General features: G+C 36.3%; 1 protein-coding gene across 13 annotated transcripts in view; it reads left to right on the forward strand.

Moving 5' to 3' along the window:
• The first annotated feature begins 2294 nt into the window (after window positions 1-2294).
• The window catches only part of CCDC57 (coiled-coil domain containing 57), a 323421-nt gene continuing 302307 nt past the window's right edge, over window positions 2295-23408 (forward strand). For 5 of the 13 annotated variants that reach the window (XM_056817292.1, XM_007482817.3, XM_056817293.1 and 2 more), the window contains exon 1: window positions 2421-2580. The gene's annotated coding sequence lies outside the window, so the exon portion shown is untranslated. Of the gene's footprint in view, window positions 2581-23408 lie in introns of all 13 variants that reach the window. The other 8 variants (XM_007482814.3, XM_007482816.3, XM_007482815.3 and 5 more) reach the window with 3 other exon arrangements.

Genomic DNA, 23408 nt, shown 5'->3' on the forward strand with positions numbered 1-23408 from the left:
TCTTTCTTCTTTCTTTCTTTCTTCTCTCTCTCTCTCTCTCTTTCTTTCTTTCTTTCTCTCTCTCTCTCTCTCTCTCTCTCTCTTCTTTCTTTCTTTCTTTCTTTCTTTCTTTCTTTCTTTCTTTCTTTCTTTCTTTCTTTCTTTCTTTCTTTCTTTCTTTCTTTCTTTCTTTCTTTCTTTCTTTTAAAAACCCATACCTTCCATCTTAAAATCAATACTGTGTATTGCTTCCAAGGCAGAAGAGTGAATGGTAAGGGCTAAGCAACGGGGGGTTAAGTGACTTGCCCAGGGTCACAAAGCTAGGAAGCATCTGAGGTCAAATTTGAACCTAGGACTTCTTGTCTCTAGTCCTGACTCTCAATCCACTGAACCACCCCTATGCCCCCCCTTTATTTTTTTTAGTAACAAATTTCCACATGTAAGTTTTCCAAAGTTATATGATTCATGTTGTCTCCCTCCCTTCTTTCTTCCCCCCTCCTGGAGTTAACAAGCATTTCAATCTGGGTTACACATGTATTATTATGAAAAACATATTTCCATGTTATTCATTTTTGTAAGTGAATAATCTTACAAAACAAACATGTATCACATTTTGTTCAACCATTCCCCAATTGAGGGACATCCCTTTAGTCTCCATTCTTTGCCACCACAAAAAGTGCAACTGTAAATATTTATGTACAAAGAGGTTCTTTCCCATTAAAAAAAAAAAATCTCTTTGGAATATAGACCTAGTAGTGGTATTGCTGGATCAAAGGATATGCATTAAAAAAAAAAAACCCTTTGTGCATAATTCAAAATTGCCCTCCAGAAAGGCTGAATCAATTCTCAACTCCACCAGCAATGCATTAGTGTCCCAATTTTTTGCCATATTCCCTCCAACATTTATTATTTTCCTTCACTGTTATATTGGTCAATCTGCTAGGTATGAGGTGGTACCTCAGAGTTGTTTTTTAAATTTTTGTATTTGATTAATTTAGAATATTTTCCCATGGTTACATGATTCATGTTTTTCCCCCTCCCCTCTTCTCTCCCCGCTCCTGTAGCCAATGAACAATTCAACTGGGTTTTAAAGTATCATTGATCAAAACCTATTTCCATATTATTGATATTTGCACTGGGGTGATCATTTAGAGGTCTATATTCCCAGTCATATCCCCATCAGACCATGTGATCAAGCAGTTGTTTTTCTTCTGTGTTTCTATTCCCACAGTTCTTTCTCTGGATGTGTACAGCGTTCTTTCTCATAAGCCCCTCAGAATTTTCCTGGATCATTGCCTTGGTACTTGTAGAGAAGTCCTTTACGTTCCATTGTGCCACAGTATATCAGTCTCTGTGTACAACATTCTCCTGGTTCTGCATCAATTACTGGAAGTCAGTCCAGTTCACATGAAATTCCTCAAGTTTATTATTCCTTTCAGCACAATTGTATTCCATCATCAACAGATACCACAATTTGCTCAGCCATTCCCCAATTGAAGGGCATCCCCTCATTTTGCAATTTTTTGCCACCACAAAGAGAGAGGCTATGAACACTAAGGACTAGGCAACTGGGTCAAGTGACTTGCCCAGCTAAGAAATGTCTGAACCCAGGATCTGTCTTCAGGCCTGTCTTCTGTCCACTAAGGTACCTGGCTTCTCCTTTCCCAATTACATTTTAAAATATTAACATTCAGTTGAAAAAATTCATGTTCATAAATTCTTTCCCTTCTACCCCTTGAAAACACAAGCAATATAGCATCAATTAGACAAATAAAACCATACAAAACATATTCCCATATTTGTCGTATTACAAAAGACTTTTTAAAAGTGAAAGTGCCCTGCTTTAATTCTTACATAGCTTTACTTTCATATAAAATTCCTCACGAGTAAACCGGGGCCCATAGAGGGAAAGCTTAAGGGAACAGTTGCTGAGGATGCCTCTCTTCAAGGAGACAGCCCATGTGTTTAAGTGTGAGTGAGAGCAAAGTCTTCTTCACTTTTCCATCACGGGAATAAAGGCACACCCGAAGTGTCTTCAGGACTTGGATGGATACATACCCGCTTGTACATAGGTGGGTGCATAGAACACTGGCACTAGTCAAATGTATACTCTTTTTGTGAACTTGGACAAGCTACTCAATCTATCTGCCCTAGTTTCCCCATCTGTAAAATGGAGATAATAATAGAACTTACTTCTTTGGATTATTATAATGATACTATATTATAAGGGTATAGGTGATGAAAAGTAATCTTTACAAATTTTATTTTATTTGGGATGTATAAATGCCAGCCATCGTCATCCAGGAGTTGTCTTTAAGGTCCCAGAGAGTTAACATTATTCTCTAGGAAGTCAGTTAGGAGGGAATGAATGGGGGTGGATGGGAGGGGGAAAGACCCGAGTTACAGAGAACCCAGAGCTGAAAGACCAGTTTCCTGCGGGGAAGACTTTGACCGAGACACTCGCGAAGGCAGCAGTGGATGTGGTTGTATGTGGTCTGTGGTTCGGCGGGTGGCGCGCAGCTCAGTTTCCATGGGAACGCGGCCTGGTCCCTAAGGCTGCCTGAACGGAGGATCGATCGTTGAACCCAGATTTTGCTCCAGGTGAGTAGCCCAGGATTTACAGGGAAAAGGGGTGATAATTGGCCCTTGTGTCCTCCTCTTACGAAGCCCCGCCAACGTAGAAATGGGAATATGGGACTCGGGGGTTTGGGGTGGAGAGGCGCGCGTTGGCTGTTCGATCGGGTTGGGGGTGGGGTGAGGTGCAGCCCCGATGGGTTGGAAAATCTGCAGAGAAATTGTGGGGTACCAGACGAAGGACCTCAGGGTGGGAGAGACAGTGGTAAAAAAGCCCCTTCCTCGCCAGGCATCCCCAAGCACTTGTCAATGCAAAGTCTTAAAAATGCTACATCGGTGGGTGGTTTTCTTAGCGTTATTGTTTTCTCACGGAAAAGACGACACCCCAAGAGTTGGAATTGAAGCCTTGCTTCCCCTCACATCCTCCCTTTAGGAGGCCTCATGAAGTATTTATCCATAAATAAAATGAACAGGATTTCAAAAGAAACCAATCATACAGAAATATTTTTATATAAAATAAAATAGGATTACAAAAGAAGTTTTATTGATATATAACTGTAAAATAAGAGGATTATAAAGTAAACCTATCAGTGAAATAATTACCTATAATTTTTATAAGATAAAATACAAATTTCATTGACTTAGTTATCTATATAATTTTGTATAAGATAAAATATACAAGATTATAAAAGAAACCAATCATATTAAAATATATATAATCTTTACACAAAATACAGAGAATTAAAAAGGAAATTATATTGAGATAGTTATCTAACTTTATGTAAAACAAAATACACATAATTATAAAGGAAACCTATCAAATTGCAAAAGGGTCATATATTTTATGTAAAATAAAATACATATATAACTATTTAAATATAATTCTCTTTGTAATCTATGTAATTTTATGTAAAATATATAGAATTACAAAGGAAATCTATCATACTGATATATAATTATCTGTACATTTTATATAAAATATACAGTATTGCAATAATTAAATTGAAATAGTTATCTGTAATTTTTATGTAAAATAAAATACATAGAATTACAAAGGAATCTTATCATTGACTGTTTATGTATAATTTTATATAAAACATGTAGGTTTACAAAGGAAACCATTTATATCGAAATAGTTACCTATATATAATTTTATATGAAACCAATAAATCAATCAATGAACATTTATTAACTACTTTGCGCCAGGTTACTGTAATAAGAGCTGAGAATAAAATACATAGGATTACACAGGAAACCAGAGATATTGAATCTGTTTGACTGTCTGGACCCAGCCTAAAACCTCTTGGTTTAAAGCCTTGTAGGAAGTCTCTAGTCAGTCAACAAGAATTTCAGTAATACATTTAAATGCTTATTGACTGTCTGCATTTCATAGAAGATGAAGCTAGAACATCTAGTCCTACTCTCTTCTTTGGCATATGAGGAAACTAAGGCTAGAGGTAAATTAAATGATGTTGACCAAGGTCATATAGCAAATAGCATACTTAAAACCTTCACCTCAGTGCTATTTTAATTATAATAGCCTGTATGTTTAACATAAAATATTTCTCCTTTGAATCTTGTTGCTACCTTTTAAAAATATTTTGTCTGACTTTAGCTATATGCTATTGGGCTGGTTATTGTACTTCTCTGAGCTGGTTTTCTCATTTGTAAAATCAAGATAATGTCTGCTTCTTCTCTATCTTTATATTTGAGGTGATCCAATGAAGTGAGATGTTATTTGTGAAAGTGAAGCTCTGTAAAAATTAAAGGTTACTTTTTCATGTTTCTTTTCATGGGTTGATGTTTCTTTTTGATCATTTTTTAAAGCAACCTAGGATTTTTTTATACTTAGAATATCATTTTATTAGGTTTACAGATGTTATATCTTAGTTTTAAAAGAAGTGTTTTTTATTTTGAACTTCGCAAATAATAATAGATACAAACATTTTCATAAACAACAAACAGAATACTGAATAGGATCTTTTCTACATACAGATTTTTTTAAAAGTATATGAAAAACTTATCCATTTTAAATTTTATTTTAAACTTAACCAAAAAGTTGAGCATTTCAATGGATACAGTAGCACATAACAGAGGATTTTATTTGAAACTATGAATTTTTTATATTACTTACTTTGAAAAAAATGCACATACAATGGGATAGGTTCCAAATATTATTTTGAGAATTGCCTCTTCTTTCCCCTCCCCTTACAAACTGAGAAAAAAGAGAAGAGTGGCAAACAAAGGCCCTTGTAACAAATAAACATAGTCAAGAAAAGTACATTTTGCCTATTAAGTATAAGATAATATGCTGGAGACACGACTGATCAGAGTTCTTGAGTCTTTCACAGTTGTTTTTCTTTATAATGTCGTTGTAGATTGTTCTGGTTCTGCCCACTGAATTCACTCTGCGTTAATTTATAGTACCTAGGATTCTTAGAAATCACCACTTTCATAGTTTTTTGTGACATAATAATATTACACTTCATTCATATACTACCAGTGTCTTCAGTTGATAGACACACTCTTAGATTCTAGTTCCTTTCCTTTCTTTTTATTCCTTTTCATCTCTTCTTCATATGTTTCTTTTTTCAGTTTCTTTAACATGTGATTCTTTCCTCTTCTAGTGTTATCTTCCTTCTTGAAACTCCCTTATCTCAGCTTTGTGTTTTTGTTAAGTTTTGATATATTTCCACACCAAAACTGCTTTATGTGTGTTCAATCTTCCTTTGTCCATTTCAGATAAGAGTAAGGTTCATCTGAGACTTTTCTCACATACCCTGATTATGAGAAATAGCAAATTCTATTCCCTTTTTCCAACTTTCTACACTAGTATATTCCTTTTACCCTGCTTTTTCTTTCCCCTCTTAAATCCCTCGGGACAAAATTAGTCCATCTATAGGGCTTTTTATTTTTCATATTTTAATTAATCAATATCTTTGAAGATATTTAGGTTCTGAAGGAATACTTTTTCCTCTCTTCCTCAGCCTACTGGAATGTTAACACATCATTCTTTTCCTTTTAAAAAAACAAACAAAAACCCCAACTCTTATCTTCCATCTTGGAATCCACACTAAATATTGGTTCCAAGGCAAAAGAGTAATTGACTTGCCAAGGGTCACACAGCTAGGAAGTGTCTGAGGCCAGATTTGAGCCCAGACCTTCCTGCCTCCAGGCCTGATCCACTGAACCTTCTCTCTGTCCCCATTTCCCTTTCTTTGTTCTAATAAATGTACTTTCCAGGTATTCTCTCTACTTTTGTATTTGTATTTCAGAATTCCTACTTACTTTTCATCAGGAATGCTTGAAAGTTCTCTATTCCATTAAAGGTCTATCTTATAACATTTTACTCAGTTTTGCAGGGTGAGTTATTCTTGGTTGTAAATGTATCTTTTGCCTTTTGGAATATTATAAGATCTCTCATTTGGAGGAGAAATACCTTGTGAGATCCTGGCTGTAGTTCCTTGGAACCTGGACTCCTTATTTTTGCATATATATTTCCAATAATTTTTCTTTGATAGCCATGATAGCCATCAGGATAGCCATGATATTCCCAGAACTTTTATTTTTGGAGTTCCTTTCATGAGGTATTGTTGGATTCTTTCTATTCATTCTTTGATCTGTGGTTCTAGAACTGTATGAATTTCTTGGCATATAGTGTCTAAGCCAATGATGGTGAACCTTTTGGAGATGGAATGCTGGGTCCTGCTCCCATCTCACTCCCCAGACCACATGCCATGCCCCTCCCACGCATCATGTGCTGTGTATGCACCACACTCTCATCCCACATGGGGAAGGAGGAAGCACTCCCATAGGGCTGCTGAGTGAAGTGAGGGATGCCCTCAGAGAGTGTAGAGAGGGGGAGGGGAATGGCCTGAGCGCTCTGCTCCCTCTAGCTCTACTGCTGGTAAGCCATCCACCTTATCCCCTGTGAGCTCCCATTGGGCTGCTGAGTGGAGGAGCAGGGGATGTGAAAAAATGTCATCAGGCACAGTAGAGATGGGAAAGGGAACATTTCTGCCCAAGTCCTTCTGTCTTTCTGGTAACAAACTTGGGGTGGGGGGGCAGCAGCCACGTACCCACATAGAGCACACTACATGGCATCTTTGGCATCTGTGCCATAGGCTTGCCATAATTGGTCTACACACTTTTAAAAAATTGTGATTTTTTTGGGAGTCAGTTTTTTTAGTTTTATCTTTATTTTATTCTAATAACAAATTTATACATAAGTTTTCCAGTCACATGATTCATGTTGTCTCCCTCCCCTCTTCTCTCCTTTCTCTCAGAGTTGGGAGTTAATTCTTAAATTGAATCTCTGAGACCTATTTTCTAGGTCATTTTTTTTTCTTATTAACAAATACCTTACATTTATTTTTCCCCCATTTTTGACATTGTTCTAATATATTTTCCCTCTCAAAGTCAATTGATTTCTGTTTGGTCTATTTTAATATTAATAACTTAATATAATTAATAAAGAGATGAATTTTATTATTTTTGTTTCTTGCAAAATTTATTATTATTTTTTTAAATTGAAAACCTTTACCTTCCATCTTGGAGTCAATACTATGTATTGGCTCCAAGGCAGAAGAGTGGTAAGGGCTAGGCAATGGGGGTCAAGTGACTTACCCAGGGTCACACAGCTGGGAAGTGTCCGAGGTCAGATTTGAACCTAGGACCTTGTCTCTAGGCCTAGCTCTCTATCCACTGTGCCACCAGCTGCCCCCTCTTACAAAATTTCTGAGGTTATCATGTAGTTCTTATAGAAAATCCTTTTTTTCTTTGAATTTCTCCTTACAATTGTTATGGTATTACTTTCTCTTTCTATGTTGGATTTTTGAGCAGCTTTATAGTAATTTAATATAATATTTATTGTCTTCCTTCATTTATTCAACTCTAGCTTTACTTTCTGAATCAAGACTTTGTGTGTAGGGCCAGTCTCTGCCTTCTCCTGTGCTTTTGGTAAGAGCAAGGGACTTAGCCAGGTCTGCCTCTCCCTGGGTCATTTATTTCTACTTTCTGTGTCTAGGTCTCCACACCATTGGTTCAGAATGCTGGATCTTCAGAGTCTCTCTATGGCAGGTCAAGAGAGAGTGCTAGGGACTTTGGAGTCTGATTCTGCACCTTTTCCTTCAGAATTTCCTCTTCTCTTAGTGAATTTAAAAAAATCCTTAAATGATACTTTTCTTCTAACCCTCCTCTTGGAGTTTTTCTTGTAGTGCAGCAACATTCTATTAGATTAATATAGCATAATTTGTTTGACTTGCCTAATTGTTTTTTGACAAGTGAATATTTGTAGCTATTATTTTGGAGTACAATTCCAAATTGTTAGATCTCTTTCTAGATATTTGCAATGAGATTCTTGACTTTTATTATTTTATCTAGCTATAGAAAGCAACCTTTGATAGTTTAATTGGCTCAGAAATAAGTAAACCAAATAGTATTGGCATTTTAGTTATTGTGGCAGGGACCAACTATGAACAGTAAATATCTTTATACTTAGGTTCTGTCCTTATTTTGTATAGCTTCTGTGTATGTCTTAGTAGGTAGACTTACAGGTATTTTATATATTCTATTATATATAATTTATACATTCTATATGATATATAATATAATATATATTCTCTTTTAAGTTCTTCCTGATGGCTTTTGTTTATATTATACAGAGAACTTGATAATTTTTATGGGTTTATTTTATACATTGTTCCTTTTTGTAGTTATTAGGGATATAATATATAGTTTCCATTTTATAAGGAAAGACATTTAATGCATATAAAAATATATACTACATATATATTTATGTACTTACAAGTTAATTTTTTGAGGGAGAGATAGTAGCTGGGAGCAGATCAGAAAAGGCCTCATATTTGAAGTAGTGTTGGAAATGAGCTTTGAAGGAATCTAGGGATTCCAGTAGAGGTGAGCCTGACATGGAGACGGGCAATGGAACATCATGTATAAAGAGTAGGAAGAAGGCAGGTTTTGCTGAATGTATGAAGGGAAGTAATGAATGTAAACAAGATTTCCAGCCAAGCCTGGATCATTTTGTTTGAGACTCTCCTGATTGATGGAGAGACTGATGGTTTAATGTGGCAGATAGGAAAAAGGAATAGAGTTGGTGTGAGAATTTTGGAGAGAAGAAACATTCTTCATTCTCTCCCCAAGAGAGGACATTTATGGTTCCAGACTCTTTCTGGGCCTGACTTTGGGGAAGGTAAAGAGAAAACTCTGTAGCAGATGTGAAGAAGCCAGTTCCTCAGGGTGTCCCTATTTTGCCACTTATCTCCCTAGATATTTGGGGAGTTTCCCCGTGGGTGATATCTGGGTCTCCCTCTGGTTGAGGGAGATCCCATTTTACTCTCTCTCTCTCTCTTTAATATTTTATTTGATCATTTCCAAGCATTATTCATTAGAGACAAAGATCATTTTCTTTTCCTCCCACTCCACCCCCATAGCCGACGCGTGATTACACTGGGTATCACATGTGTTCTTGATTCGAACCCATTGCCATGTTGTTAGTATTTGCATTAGAGTGTTCGTTTAGACTCTCTCCTCTGACATGTCCCCTCAACCGCTGTAGTCAGGCAGTTGCTTTTCCTCGGTGTTTCTATTCCCACAGTTTGTCCTTTTTCTTTTTCTTCTCTAATTGCTACTGCTAGTGTTTCTAATACAATGTCAAATAATAGAGGTGATAATGGGCATCCTTGTTTCCCTCCTGATCTTAATGGGAATGCATCTAGTTTATCCCCATTGCAGATGATATTAGCTGATGGTTTTAGATATATAATGTTATTTAGATATATAATGCTTATTATTTTTAGGAACGATCCTTCTATTCCTATGTTTTCTAGTGTTTTTAATAGGAATGGATGTTGTATTTTATCAAAGGCTTTTTCTGCGTCTATTGAGATAATCATGTGGTTCTTGTTGGTTTGCTTGTTGTTGTGGTCAATTATGTGGATGGTTTTCCTAATATTGAACCAGCCCTGCATCCCTGGCATAAATTCTACTTGATCATGGTGGATGATGCTTCTGATCACTTGCTGGAGTCTTTTTGCTAGTATTTAAGATTTTTGCATCTATATTCATTAGGGAGATTGGTTTATAATTTTCTTTCTCTGTTTTTGACCTGCCTGGTTTTGGAATCAGTACCATGTTTGTGTCATAAAAGGAGTTTGGTAGAACTCCCTCTTTGCTTATTATGTCAAATAGTTTGTATAGTATTGGGATTAACTGTTCTCTGAATGTTTGATAGAATTCACTTGTGAATCCATCGGGCCCTGGGGATTTTTTTTTAGGGAGTTCTTTGATGGCCTGTTGGATTTCATTTTCTGATATGGGATTATTTAAGAATTCTATTTCCTCTTCTGTTAGTCTAGGCAGTTTGCATTTTTGTATATATTCATCCATATCACCTAAATTGGTGTATTTATTGCCATATAATTGGGCAAAGTAATTTTTAATGATTGCCTTAATTTCCTCTTCATCGGAGGTGATGTCCCCCTTTTCATCTTTGATGCTGTTAATTTGCTTTTCTTCTTTCCTTTTTTTAATTAGATTGACCAGTACTTTGTCTATTTTGTTTGTTTTTTCAAAGTACCAGCTTCTTGTCTTATTTATTAAATCAATATTTCTGTCACTTGATTTTATTAATTTCTCCCTTAATTTTTAGGATTTCTAGTTTGTTTTTCTGCTGGGGGTTTTAAATTTCATCGCTTTTGAGTTTTTTTATTTGTATTTCCAATTGATTGATCTCTGCTTTCCCTAGTTTGTTAATATATGCACTCAGGGATATGAATTTACCTCTGATTACTGCTTTGGCTGTATCCCAAAAGGTTTGAAAGGATGTCTCGCCGTTGTCATTTTCCTCGATGAAATTATTAATTGTTTCTATGATTTCTTCTCTAACTAAACGATTTTGGAGTATCATATTGTTTAATTTCCAATTAGTTTTTGATTTGGTTTTCCACATACCATTACTGATCGTTATTTTTATTGCCTTGTGATCTGAAAAGGCTGCATTTATTATTTCTGCTTTTCTGCATTTGTATGCCATATTTTTGTGACCTAGTGTGTGGTCAGTCTTTGTGAATGTGCCATGTGGTGCTGAGAAGAAGGTGTATTCCTTTTTATCCCTATTTATTTTTCTCCATGTCTATTAATTCTAATTTTTCTAAGATTTCATTCACTTCTTTTACCTCTTTCTTATTTATTTTTTGATTTGATTTATCTAAATTTGATAATGGTTGGTTCAAGTCTCCCACTAATATGGTTTTACTATCTATTTCTTCCTTCAAGTCTCCTAATTTCTCCATTAGAAATTTGGGTGCTATATTATTTGGTGCACATATGTTTATCAGTGATATTTCCTCATTATCTAAAGTCCCTTTTAACAGAATGTAATTACCTTCCCTATCCCCCTTTTTTTTAAAACCCTTACCTTCTGTCTTGGAGTCTATACTGTGTATTGGCTCCAAGGCAGAAGAGTGGTAAGGGCTAGGCAATGGGGGTCAAGTGACTTGCCCAGGGTCACACAGCTGGGAAGTGTCTGAGGCCAGATTTGAACCTAGGACCTCCCGTCTCTAGGCCTGGCTTTCAATTCACTGAGCTACCCAGCTGCCCCCTTCCCTATCCCTTTTAATCAGGTCTATTTTTGCTTTGACTTTATCAGATATCATGATTGCAACTCCTACCTTCTTTCTGTCAGTTGAGGCCCAGAAGGTCTTACTCCATCCCTTAATTCTGACCTTTTGGGTGTCTACCTGCCTCATGTGTGTTTCTTGAAGACAACATATGGTAGGGTTTTGGATTCTAATCCATTCTGCTATTCGTCTACGTTTTATGGGTCAGTTCATCCCATTCACGTTCAAAGTTATGATTGTCATTTGTGGACTCCCTGGCATTTTGATAGCCTTCCCTAATTCTAACCTTTTCTTCTTCGGCTCTACCTTTTAGTCCAGTGATTTACTTTGAATCAGTCCCCCTTGTCCCCTCCCTTGATGTTTCCCTTTTTAGTCCCTCCCTTTTTGTTCCCTCCCCCTCCCCCCTCTCTTTCCCTCCCTTTTTGTTCTCCCTCTCCCCCTCCTCCCCTTGGTTTTCCCTTCTCCCTACCCTTGTTGGGTAAGATAGAATTCAAGATCCCAATGGATCTGGATGTTCTTCCCTCTCAGAGTTGATTTCCCTGAGAGTAAGGTTTAAGTAAAAACTCTCTTCCTCTCCTTCTTATAGGAGTTTTCTTCCCCTCCCCTTCCCGCGTGAATCTTTGTGTGAGAAAGATTATTCTGTTTGGTCTTTCTTTTCCCCCTATTTAAACATTACATTTTCCCCACATATTAATATACATAGATTGACATAAATGTAGTCCTTATAGAAGAGAGTTTGAATAAAAGAAAAAGATAACATTTTTCTCCTTTTCCCTTTCCTTCATATTTACCTTTTCAGGTATTCCATGCTCTTTGTTTTTCAATATCGAACTTTCCACAGAGCTCTGGTCTTTTCTTTGCAAAAACTTGGAAATCTTCTATTTTGTTGAATGCCCATACTTTCCCTTGGAAGTATATAGTCAGTTTTGAGGGGTAGGTGATTCTTGGTTGAAGGCCCAGCTCTCTTGCCTTTCTGAAAATCATTTTCCATGCCTTACGGTCATTCAGAGTGAAAATTGCAAGGTCTTGTGTGACCCTGATTGGCATTCTTTTATATCTAAATTGTCTTTTTCTGGCTTCTTGTAAGATTTTTTCTTTTGCTTGAAAGCTTTGGAATTTGGCAATTACATTCCTGGGAGTTGTTTTTTGGGGATTTAGTGTAGAGGGTGTTCTGTGAGCTCTTTCAGTGGCTGTATTGCCCCCTTGTTCTAGAATCTCTGGGCAATTTCTTTGATTATCTCTTGTATTATGATGTCGAGTTTGCTGTTTATTTCTGGCTTTTCTAGTAATTCAATTATTCTTAAATTGTCTCTTCTCCCTCTATTTTCCAAGTCTATGACCTTGTCGGTGAGATATTTTATGTTCTCTTCTAATTTCTTGGTCTTTTGGCTTTGCTTTATTAATTCTTGCTCTTTTACATGCTCGTTGTCTTCCAGTTGGCTGATTCTGACCTTTAAAGCCTGGTTTTCCTTTTCAGTTTGGTCAAACTGGTTTTGTAGATGTGTGAATTTATTTTGCATTATTTCCCACTTTTCCTCCCAGAGGGCTTCCATCTTTTTGATCATTTCCGATTCAAATTCTTCATGGGTTTGTGGAGAATTTCCGTTTCCTTTGGAAGGTTTCGGAGCATTTGCTTGTGTTTCCTCTTCTATCTCCTCTGTATTTTGTATTTTTGCTCCATAAAATGTGTCCAAAGTCGCCCCCTTCTTGTTTTTCTTGGAGTTTTGAGGCTTTTCTGTGCTGTTTTCCATCTCTATCTGTGTGGGGAGTTCTAGCTTTTCTTATCTCTGTCTGGTGTTCTGAGGCTTTAGCCCCAGGCAAATTGTCCATTTGCGGGTGTTACTGCTCTCGGTTCCGTCCCGATGCTTCTTCGTTGCCTTACTTCTGTGCTCTGAGCCTGTCTTGGCACTGTCCATGAGGTATCTCAGAGTCTTTGTGGGCCAGAGGCCTGCACTCTGAGGGGGGAGGGGCCAAGGCTTCCCAGAGCTCTGAGGGCTCCTGATAGGATTAACTTCTGCTGGGTTGGATTGAGTGTGTCTTAAAGCAGGGACCTTCCCTGAGACTCGGATGGAAGGATCTAGCCAGGGGGCTACAGGCTCCCCTCTGTCTCTCTCTGTTTCCCTGCTGTCCTGGTGCCCCTGCGACTGGCTCAGGTTGTTTTCAGGATGTGGCCTTCTGACTAGCCGGCCCTGAGGATTATTGTTGTTTTAGAAGACCCTGCACTCTGAGGAGGGAGGGGCCGTGGCTTCCCGGAACTCTGAGGGCTCCTGATAGGATTAACTTCCGCTGGGTTGAATTGAGTGTGTCTTAAAGCAGGGACCTTCCCTGAGACTCAGAGGGAAGGATCCAGCCAGGGGGCTACAGGCTCCCCTCTGTCTCTCTGTCTGGGTGCCCCTGGGACTGGCTCAGGTTGTTTTCAGGGTGCGTCCTTCAGAATAGCTGGCCCTGGGGTCCTTTTGCTGGCTCTTAGGTTCCCGCTGCTGCCTCAGACTCAGCGCTCTGGGTTGGGGTGGATGGGTCCTGGGACCTTCCTTCTGCCTACCCCTTAGATCCGAGTGATCTCGGGTTCTGGCTTTTGGGGGGCCGTATCTTTTGATCCAGGTCCAGGAGGAGGGTTCCCGGGATCTATCCTGTTGTTTGTTTTGAATTTCAGTGTCCTAGGAGCATACAGTTTGAGATCGGTAAGGAAGGAATTTCTGGATATCTGAACTTTAGCTCTCTCTAAGCTGCCATCTTGACCGGAAGTCTTCTTTACTCTCTCTTAAAAGAGCTAATTTACTCCTTTTATTTTCTGATATATTCTCACATATATGTAAAACTTCTCCGTTATCTGTTTACTATTTGTTTGGCCAAATGAGTTTACTTGTTATTCAATGTTTTTGATAGTCTTTTGTTTAACCATTTAAAAAATACCCTTACCTTCTGCTTTGGAATTAATAATGTGTTGGTTCTAAGGGAGAAGAGTGATAATGGTCAGGCAATAGGGGTAAGTGACTTGCCCAGGGTCACACAAGGAAGTGTCTGAGATCAAATTCAAAGCAAGGACCTCCTGTTTCTAGGCCTGGCTCTCAATCCTAGCCAGTCCTGGTAACCATTATTTTATGGTCACTGAGTGTTAAGCATGGGATTCCTGCTCTCCTTAAGAGATAACATCTGGGAAAACAGATTTTAGCCTTTACCAAAACTCAGACTAACTAGGTGTTCAGAAAATAAAGTGTGTCATTTATTCTGGGTCGAGAAATTGCAATTCTGGACCCACTCTGCCTTTTCATATAGAGAAGATGGGAGAGAGGAGAAAAGGGGATTCTTATTGGGGATAGTCTTAGGAAACACAAGGAGGGTGTATGAGTTTGGGATGCATTAACAGTTGAACTTTAGGAAGGGAGTATTGCAGAAGACACCATGTAATTATTAGAAACTGCTGGGTTTGCAGGGGTCTTCTTGGCGGCAGTTAGAAATTGTTGGTCAGAGCAGAGATTCCCAGGGGTTGACCTGGGAGGAGGTATGGGGGTGGTGGTGGTGTCAGAGGAGAGGTTAGGAACTGCTAGTTAGAACAGGGTAGATGTTCAGCGATTCCCAGGGGTTGATATAATTTCTTATCCTAAACTAATCATGCCCTGTGACCAATGATATTTACGGTATATAATTCTATATATGTTATATATAAGATATATAATTCTAGCCAAGTAACCTCCTCTCTCAGGAGAGAACAAAGAAGCTAGCCAGATGACCCTTTCTCTTGTTCTCTTTAAGCCAAGAAGTGAAGTCTCTCTTAGAGAGCGCTGATGAAGATTCCAGATATTTAGCAATGCCTCCCCTTGAGCTTCCTGTGTTAATATGTTAAATCCCATGTAGACCATAACATTTATGTGGGTAGAACACACTTCACATATATAATAAGGCTAGAAAAATTGGAACCAGGTTGTGAAGGCTTTGAATGCCAAGTAGAGAAATTTGTATTTTATAAAGATAATAGGGAGTCACAAATTTATTCATCAAGGAAATGGCATAGACCAATGCTTTAAGAATATATGAGGATTTCTTAGTCTTAGTATCTGCATGGAAGATGAATTGGAGAAGAAAAAGGAAGGGAGATGATTAGGTGGTTGTTGATACAGTTGTGCTAGAGATAATGAAAGTCTTTAATAGAGTGTGAACAGAGAGAAAAAAGGGACAAATGTAAGAAATATTATGAAAGTAGGATAGGCGAGATTTGACAGTTGATTTGGGATGAAAGATAATGCTGTGTTCAGGATGATTCCAACTTTATGAAACCTGGGTGACTTGAAGAATGATTGTGTTCTCAAAAGAAATTGGGACTTGAAATATTCCTAGAAATGCTAGCTGTAGCAAGAAGATAAGAAAAAAAATTGAGGGAATTAAGAATATGTGAACCATCATATCATCTACAAAAAAGTGATATGCTTGTTTGCTTTTTGTACTTATTGCTGGGAAAAACAAAAAACAGTTTGGTAGAATACCATTTGCACCAACATTTCGCACCATATACTTCATTGATCTCCAAATGGGTACATGATTTAGATATAATAGGTTGCATCATAATTTAGAGAAATAGGGAAGGAGATACCACAGTAAGGATAGAGGGAAAGTACTCAGTGAAATCAGATCATAAAAGGTAAAATGGACAGTTTTTCAGAAATAGAACCTTGGGTAGTTTTCACAGTTAGGAAGCATAATCTGAATGATGATCTAGCAGCAAAGACTGAGAGAGTGTGGTAAGACCTATGTAGGAAGGAACCAAGAGTGTGGTGTCAAAAACTCAGAGAGAGCATCCTGGAAGAGAAGATACTTGATGGTGTCAAATATAACAGAGAAGTTAAGAATGAAGATTAAGAAAAGGCTAGTGAATTTAATAATTGATAACTTTGTGAGAAAGCAGTCTTAGTTGAATGATGAAGTCAGAAGCCAGATTGTAAGTTACAAAAGGGAGTGAGAAAGGGAAGTAGAAGCAGTGAGTGTAAAACAGCTTTTTCTAGGATTTTGGCTATTAAGAGAGGTGGTATGAGGGACTGTATCTTGTGCAGGAAATGGGCTATTGTATAGGAAGAGATTGAAGATTAGAAGGAGAAGCAGGGGGATGATTTAGCTCCCCTTTTATTTAATAGAGTAACAAAACATCCAACTGTAATCCATTAATGTATGGGTTCAAATGGAGACAATAGAAAGTCTGGGTTCTTTTCCTGTATTTGTGCATAGTATGTGTTCACCCACTATGCTAAGTGTAAGGTATTTATAGGTAAAAAAAAATGGCAGAGCCTCTGCCCTCAAGGACCTTATGTGTTTGTAATTATAAAAATGATAAAAGATAAATGTGATAGAGGCAGAGGATAGATCCAAAGTCATATAAGAATAGTTGAAGAATGTGAGGTCATTTTTTAGCTAGTGGAATCTGGGAAAACTTGATGATGGCAGTGGCACCCAAGCAGGCAGGAGTATGAAAGAGGAGAATGATTTCATGAAACTAAAGTAAAGAGGGATGGGGACTATCCTGGATAAGTGGACTGAAGCAGCATGAAAGCTATTCTAGCTGGCTGGATTTGGCTGGATTGTACAGTGCTTAATGGTGAAATACAGTGAAAATTATTTTCTCCTTTTTATATTTATTTTTGTTCCCTTTAAAATACCTCTGTATTAATTCTTTTTACAAGATAGCTTTACAACTTTAGAACAAATAATTGTGTATGCCTGCCAAAGGTATTGTTATTGCAGTATTAAAGTTGATCTGCGTGTATATATATATATATATATATATATATATATATATATATATGTTTGCTTAAGGGAACTGTTTTTTTGAAGAAGTTATACTATTTTGCAATTAAAAAAGAGTGGGTAGGAGAAAATGGCAAAAGATTTGAACCTAGTCCTTTAAAGGTGTTATAGAGGCCTCTTCTAAAGATTGTCCAATTTTTAGCTCATGTGGTGTGTTAGGATTTTGTAAAGGCTCTCAGGGTAATGCCTAGTATAGAGTTGTATAGTTCGTATGAATCTTTGTGGCTCTGACTTTTAATTCCCAAGATAGGGCTTAGTATTTCAGAACCATATTTGTAGTAACATAAACACTAAATATTTTCAAAATTAGTACTAAGGTAACTCTCACCTTCATCCTAAGTGGATGTGTGTTCTTTAGAAGTAATAAAGCTTTTATTATTAGTGACTAAACTGAAAGCCAAATGCATGTGGAACAGCAGATAGTAAAAGGAGAATATAAAAAGAAGCTGTTGCCCTGTAATGCCATTCTGCAAGGGGAAGCAGACATAACTGTCTAGTGATTTTGTTTGTAACATTTAGAACTCTGCTTTTTGCCAATCTAGGACTTGCATTTTGTTACTGCCTGTTTTAAAGTACCACTACAAATTTAATTTAATTAAGTTTTTCTTATTTTATTTTTTAGTTTTATTTAATTAGATGATTTAGAATATTTTTCCATGGTTACAAGACTCATGTTTAAACAAGTTTATTTTTAAAAGATCCCTCCTAGTAGTTTTCTGTTAGTCAAATGGGAATGTAATTTTAGTGGTATACTTATGGTGATTAGGCAAAACCTCATTTAAATCTAGTCATTTTTAGCACACATTTCTTTATAGTAGTTCTTTGAGGTATGTTATCCTATTTTTTTATCTTTGGAGAAGCAGGCTTCAGAAAAGTTATAAAGGGACAGGTAGGTGGCTCAGTGGATAGGGAGCCAAGTTTGGAGACTGGAGGTCCTGGGTTCAAATTTGGCCTCAGAAAGTACCTAGTTGTGTGACCCTGGGCAAGTCACTTTACCCCCATTGCCAAAGCCCTTAACTGCTTTTGTCTTAGAATCAATATGTATAAGACATTAGATATAAGGTAGGAGTTTTTTTTTTAAAGTTACACAATTTAATTCACCAGAGAATACTTCGTAATTTAGAACTTTATATGTAGTACTCTGATAGCTAATAAGTATCAGAGTTAGAAATATGAATTGATCTTCTTCTGACTTCAAGGTCATTACTCCTTCCATTATTTCATGCCCTCTTTCTTTAGGTGTACAGACTGATCCTTAGTGGATAATTTTTTGGTGAAGGACAAAGTTCTTATTTGTTTGAACACAATAAACTTATTCTTTTCCTCTGGTATATGCGGTAAAGTGATATTGATTTATTAATGCTGCTTGGACACAGTTTTGAATATTGCCTCAGGTGCTTAATGTCTTTGTGTTTGGAGGCCCATCAGTTAACTTCTGTGAGCTTCAGTTTTAATATCTTTAAAATGTGGATAATGACACTTTCAGCATTTAATGATACCTGTAAAAGTTGGCCCCACTGGGTATGTGGGATGAAGTAAGATGATGTATGTAAAATACTTTGCAAACCTTAAAGTGCTAACATAAATAACAATGCATAATCATTGGCAAGTAGTTAAGCAAAATTTGTCTTTTTGAGTCTTGTGATATTTAAATTAGTTGTGGGGCTTAAATTGTTGTAGATAAAAGAGTGGGAGCCATAAACTGAGATTTAAAATAGGTTGGAGCAAGGGAAATATATAACAATTTTGAATATGCCCAAGTCAATTGGGTTTTATAGAGATTTTAATTAACAATACAATGAGTAATCAAAGAAAGAGAGAGAGAGTAAGAAAGGAATAAGTATGAAGGGCCTCAAGCCAATATGGCCTAGACCTGAGTCTTAAAAGAGAAATCAGTCAGTTTTTTAACACTCACCACAAGGTCTGACTAAACAAGGATCCTAGTGACACCAGGCCAGCGTCCTTCCTCAAAGAGTCTTCCAGCCAGAGATTGTTTCAAAGGGCTTCTCAAGAGCCTCCAGAGCTCTTACCCCAGAGGGACAGAGCCCCTCAGAGGAACTCCTCAAAGAACTCTCCTTCAGAATGAGAGTCAGAAATCAAGATTCCTGAATGAGATCCAAGCTCTTATTTTTAAGGGCAAAATTTCCTCTTTCACCTCCCCTAAGTCCTTACATCTACCAATCACTGTAGATGTTTCTAAAGGACCGCCCATTTTGAATTCACAGCTGAGTAGTTTTAATCTCTTTAGTAAGTCAGAAAAAAATGCTGCTGTGTCGACATTTCATTAAGAAAAAACCTCTGAATAAGTTATCATCCTTTTAGGTTTAAGTAGTTTACAAGTTGCCCCACCTTTATAGGTACTTAATATCCCATTGTATCAATTCTAAAACAGTCATGACTCAAAGAACTTCCTGTCCTTTCCATAAGCATGGATCAAAGTACTTTCATTGTTTAGCAAGGAGTTTTCTGCCCTAAAGCAGTCTTAAGTAGGGTGGAGTAGGGATACTCCCGTAGCTAGGAGTTTTCACATTCAAGTAGAGTTCTCACTATCTGCTAGGGAATTTTTCAAGTAGAAGATTCCCCAATGGGGAAATTTCCAACATTCATAAGTCTGAGAAATTTTAAGGTTTACAGTCTGGAATCATTGTTTACCACAACTAAGTCTAGAAACTGGTGTCCTGACACCCAAACCAAAGTTTTATTTATTAGATTCTTTTGAAACCCTGAAAAGTAAATGGAATTTTAGATTATAGTAATTTGTTAACTCCTCCTAAGAAAGAATTAAAAAAAAAATTTGCCCAGAAACTCCAGCTACATACACTGTGATCTCTTCTTGGGAAAGAATATTGTTTAGTGACAATTGTTGTATGACAATTACATGGAGATAGTTTGAGTCCAGAAGTCTTGATGTGATATTTAAAGTCCTTTAATCTTAGTCTATGGGACTTTGGGAATCATCCTTTGCCTACCAAGATTACTAAAATCAGCAGGATTGAGTGTCTCAGTTCTGTGAGCCCTGGTGTAAACTGTAAAGGTGAGTCTAAATCTGCCTCAGATTTTACAATTTCCTTAGAGCTCATGATGTTTACCTTTATATTTTGTGTTTAAATTTTTTATTTATTTATTTTTTTTAGTTTAAATTTTTTATTATTTAATTTTAATTTTTAAATTTAATTTTTAATAATAAAGTTATTTTTATATATGATTTTTGTTGTTTTGTTTTTATACATAATGAAATCTGCTATAAACTAATTCTTCAAATGGACTAAAAGCAAATTTATCCAGTATTGTTCTTTATTAATGCACACACACACATATATATGTCACATATAGAATGACATATAATGGTGGAATTTCAAGTTCATTTGAGATAATAAACATGTACCATTTTTATTCAAAGATATTTTAATTTTGCAATTACATGTAATAACAATTTGAACATACATTTTCTGAAATTATAAGATCCAAATTGTCTCTCTTCTTCCCTTCCTCTCTCTCCCATCCCCAGATGGTAAGCAATTTGATCTGGGTTATACATGTATTATCATGAAAGCATATTTCCATATTGGTCATTGTTGTAAGAGTATATTTATAGGAAACCCAAACCCAAAAATAAGAACACAAATAAATTAATGTGAGAGATAGTATCCTTTGATTTTCATTCTGATCTAGCAGTTCTTTCTTTGGAGTTGGATAACATTCTTTATCATAAGTCCTTCAGAATTGTACCAGATCCTTGTATTTCTGAGTATAGCGAACTCTTTTACATTTGATCATTCCACATTATTGCTGTTTATAGGTTTTTAGTAGCTTTTTCTGAAATCATCCTGCTCATCATTTCTTATAGAACAGTAGTATTCCATCACAATCATATGCCACAATTTGTTCAACCATTCCCTAGTTGATGGATATCCCCTCCATTTCCAATTCTTTGCCATCATAAAAAAGACTGGTATAAATATTTTTACAAGTAGGTCCTTTCCCTTTTTATATGATCTCTCTGAGATATAAATCCTGTAGTGGTAGGGTATGCACAGTTTTATAGCCCTTTGGGCATAGTTCCAATTTACCCTCCAAAATCATTAAGATCAGTTCACAACTCTACCAACAATGCATTAGTGTTCAAGTTTTGCCACAGTCCCTCTAACATTTATCACTTTCTTTTATTGTTATATTGGCCAATCTGATAATTGTGAGGTGGTACCTCAGAGTTGTTTTAATTTGTATTTCTCTAATCAAGAGTGATTTAGAACATTTTTAATATAAGTTGATAATTTTGATTTCTTCATCTGAAAACTTCTTGTTCATATCCTTTGACCATTTGTTAATTGGGGAATGACTTGTATTCTTAGAATTTTAACTTAGTACTCCCTATATTTGAGAAATGAGACCTTTATCAGAAAAATATGTTATAAAATGCCCCACCCCCATTTGTTGTTTCCCTTCTAATCTTAGTTACATTGGTTTTATTTGTACAAAAGCTTTTTAGTTTAAGTAAAAATTAATCATATTTTATCTTGTAATATATTATAATGTTCTCTATCTCTTGTTTGGTCATAAGTTTTTCCCCTCTCCATAAATCTGACAGGTTAAAATATTCTGTGTTCCCCTAATTTACTTAGAGTATCACTGTTTATCTCTAAATCATATGCCCATTTTGACCTTATTTTGGTATAAGGTTGAGATCCTGGTTTATACCTAATTTCTGCCATACTGTTTTCTAGTTTTCCTAACAGTTTTTGTTAAATAGTGAATTCTTATCCCAAAAGTTCTAGGGTCTTTACATTTATCAAACACTAAGTTGCTATGGTTGTGTTTGCATATAATGTGTAATAAAATACATACAAAATAATAATTCTTTTGAAAAACAAAGTATTATACAAATGTAAGTTGGTATAAAACATATTGACTTAAAGCTACTACAGGATTCTGAGGTACAATACATTAATATTGTTTCATTTTCTTTGGTGCCTTTTATCAAAATCCTTACTTATCTTTTAGCTGAAGCATAATTCTGCTTCAGCCTCTTTCTTTTACTCTGTGTGTCTTTGCTTTAAATGTGTTTCTTGTAGATATCATATTGTGGGATTTTGATTTTTAAGCCAGTGTGTTTTTCTCTTCCATCTTGTGAGTTCATCCCATTCACAGTTATGATTACTAATTATATGTTTCCCTCCATCTTCTCCCCCCCCCATTTACCCTTTGTGTGTTACCCTCCATCTTTTCTTTCCCCATTTACCCGTTGTGTTTCCCTTCATCTTCTTTACCCTGTTTACCCTTTTCTCTTCCTCTTTCCTTTCAGCCTTTCTCTATTCACAAATATTTTGCTTCCAGCATTTCCTTATTTGCCATCCTTTTTGTCTTTATCACCCCTCTCCCCACAGTAATATAGTATAATATTTCTGAATTATCAAAAGAAGATAAAATATATTACTTTTATTTTCAGTGTTAAAACTTTACTTTTATTTTTCAAAAATTATAATTTTTCATTGTTATGAGCTGAATCAAAATACTTGATAATTGTATTAATTAAAACACCCTAATTTTTAAATAAAAGTTTACTACTTGTTGCAATATTATTAGAATATAAATTTTACGGAGATATGTCAAAGGTTTAAAAGTTTGGTTGAACCTGAATTATTGCAAAAACAAGATCGATTTCTGGTTCTGCAAATTGGTTAACTAGTGATTGTGAAAAATTCCACTTGTTGAGATTTGAGGATTATATGACTAAAGTTATGAGAAACCATCGTCTACGGCCACCTCATTTTACAGAAAATTTGATACCTAGAGATGTTAAGTGACTTACTCAAGGTAATGAATTAGAGGTGGAATTTTGAACTCAACTGCTTTACTTTGCTATTCCTTGATATCTACATTTGTTTTAGTGCCTCTACTAGAGTTAGCTTTACTTTTAAACATTAAAGTTCTTGGAAGAATCAATTATTAAGTACTTTAAAATATTCAAAAATATGTCCAGCACAAAAGCAGATACCAAATAGGGAATTTTGATTAACTGATTTTTCTCTCATTCAACTGAGGGCTTAGCAGAATTTCATAAGCCACACCTCCCTCCTCCCCCTTTTAATGTTTCTAAAATCAACCTTTCTTAGTTTAGCAAGTACAATAATGTTCTTTGCAATTTAATTTTTCCTTGAGAGAGGGCCCTGGGATCATTATTCTGAACATGAGTTGTCCTTCCGTAGTGTTATCCTAACTAGGAAAATAATTGATCTGAGCTCTGTGGGGCAGAAACTACCACCACTGCCAGTGACCCTAAGGAGCCCTATATAGCTATTGTTCTAATATCCTAATTCAGGCTATTATCACTTCTCTCCTGCACTATTGTAATAGTTTCTTAGTTGGTCACTACCTTTCAGCCTATCCTTCACACAGATTCCCAAGTGGTTTTCCTAAAGGGCT

The sequence above is a fragment of the Monodelphis domestica genome, chromosome 2 (genome assembly GCF_027887165.1).
Source record: "Monodelphis domestica isolate mMonDom1 chromosome 2, mMonDom1.pri, whole genome shotgun sequence".
NCBI lineage: Eukaryota > Metazoa > Chordata > Mammalia > Didelphimorphia > Didelphidae > Monodelphis > Monodelphis domestica.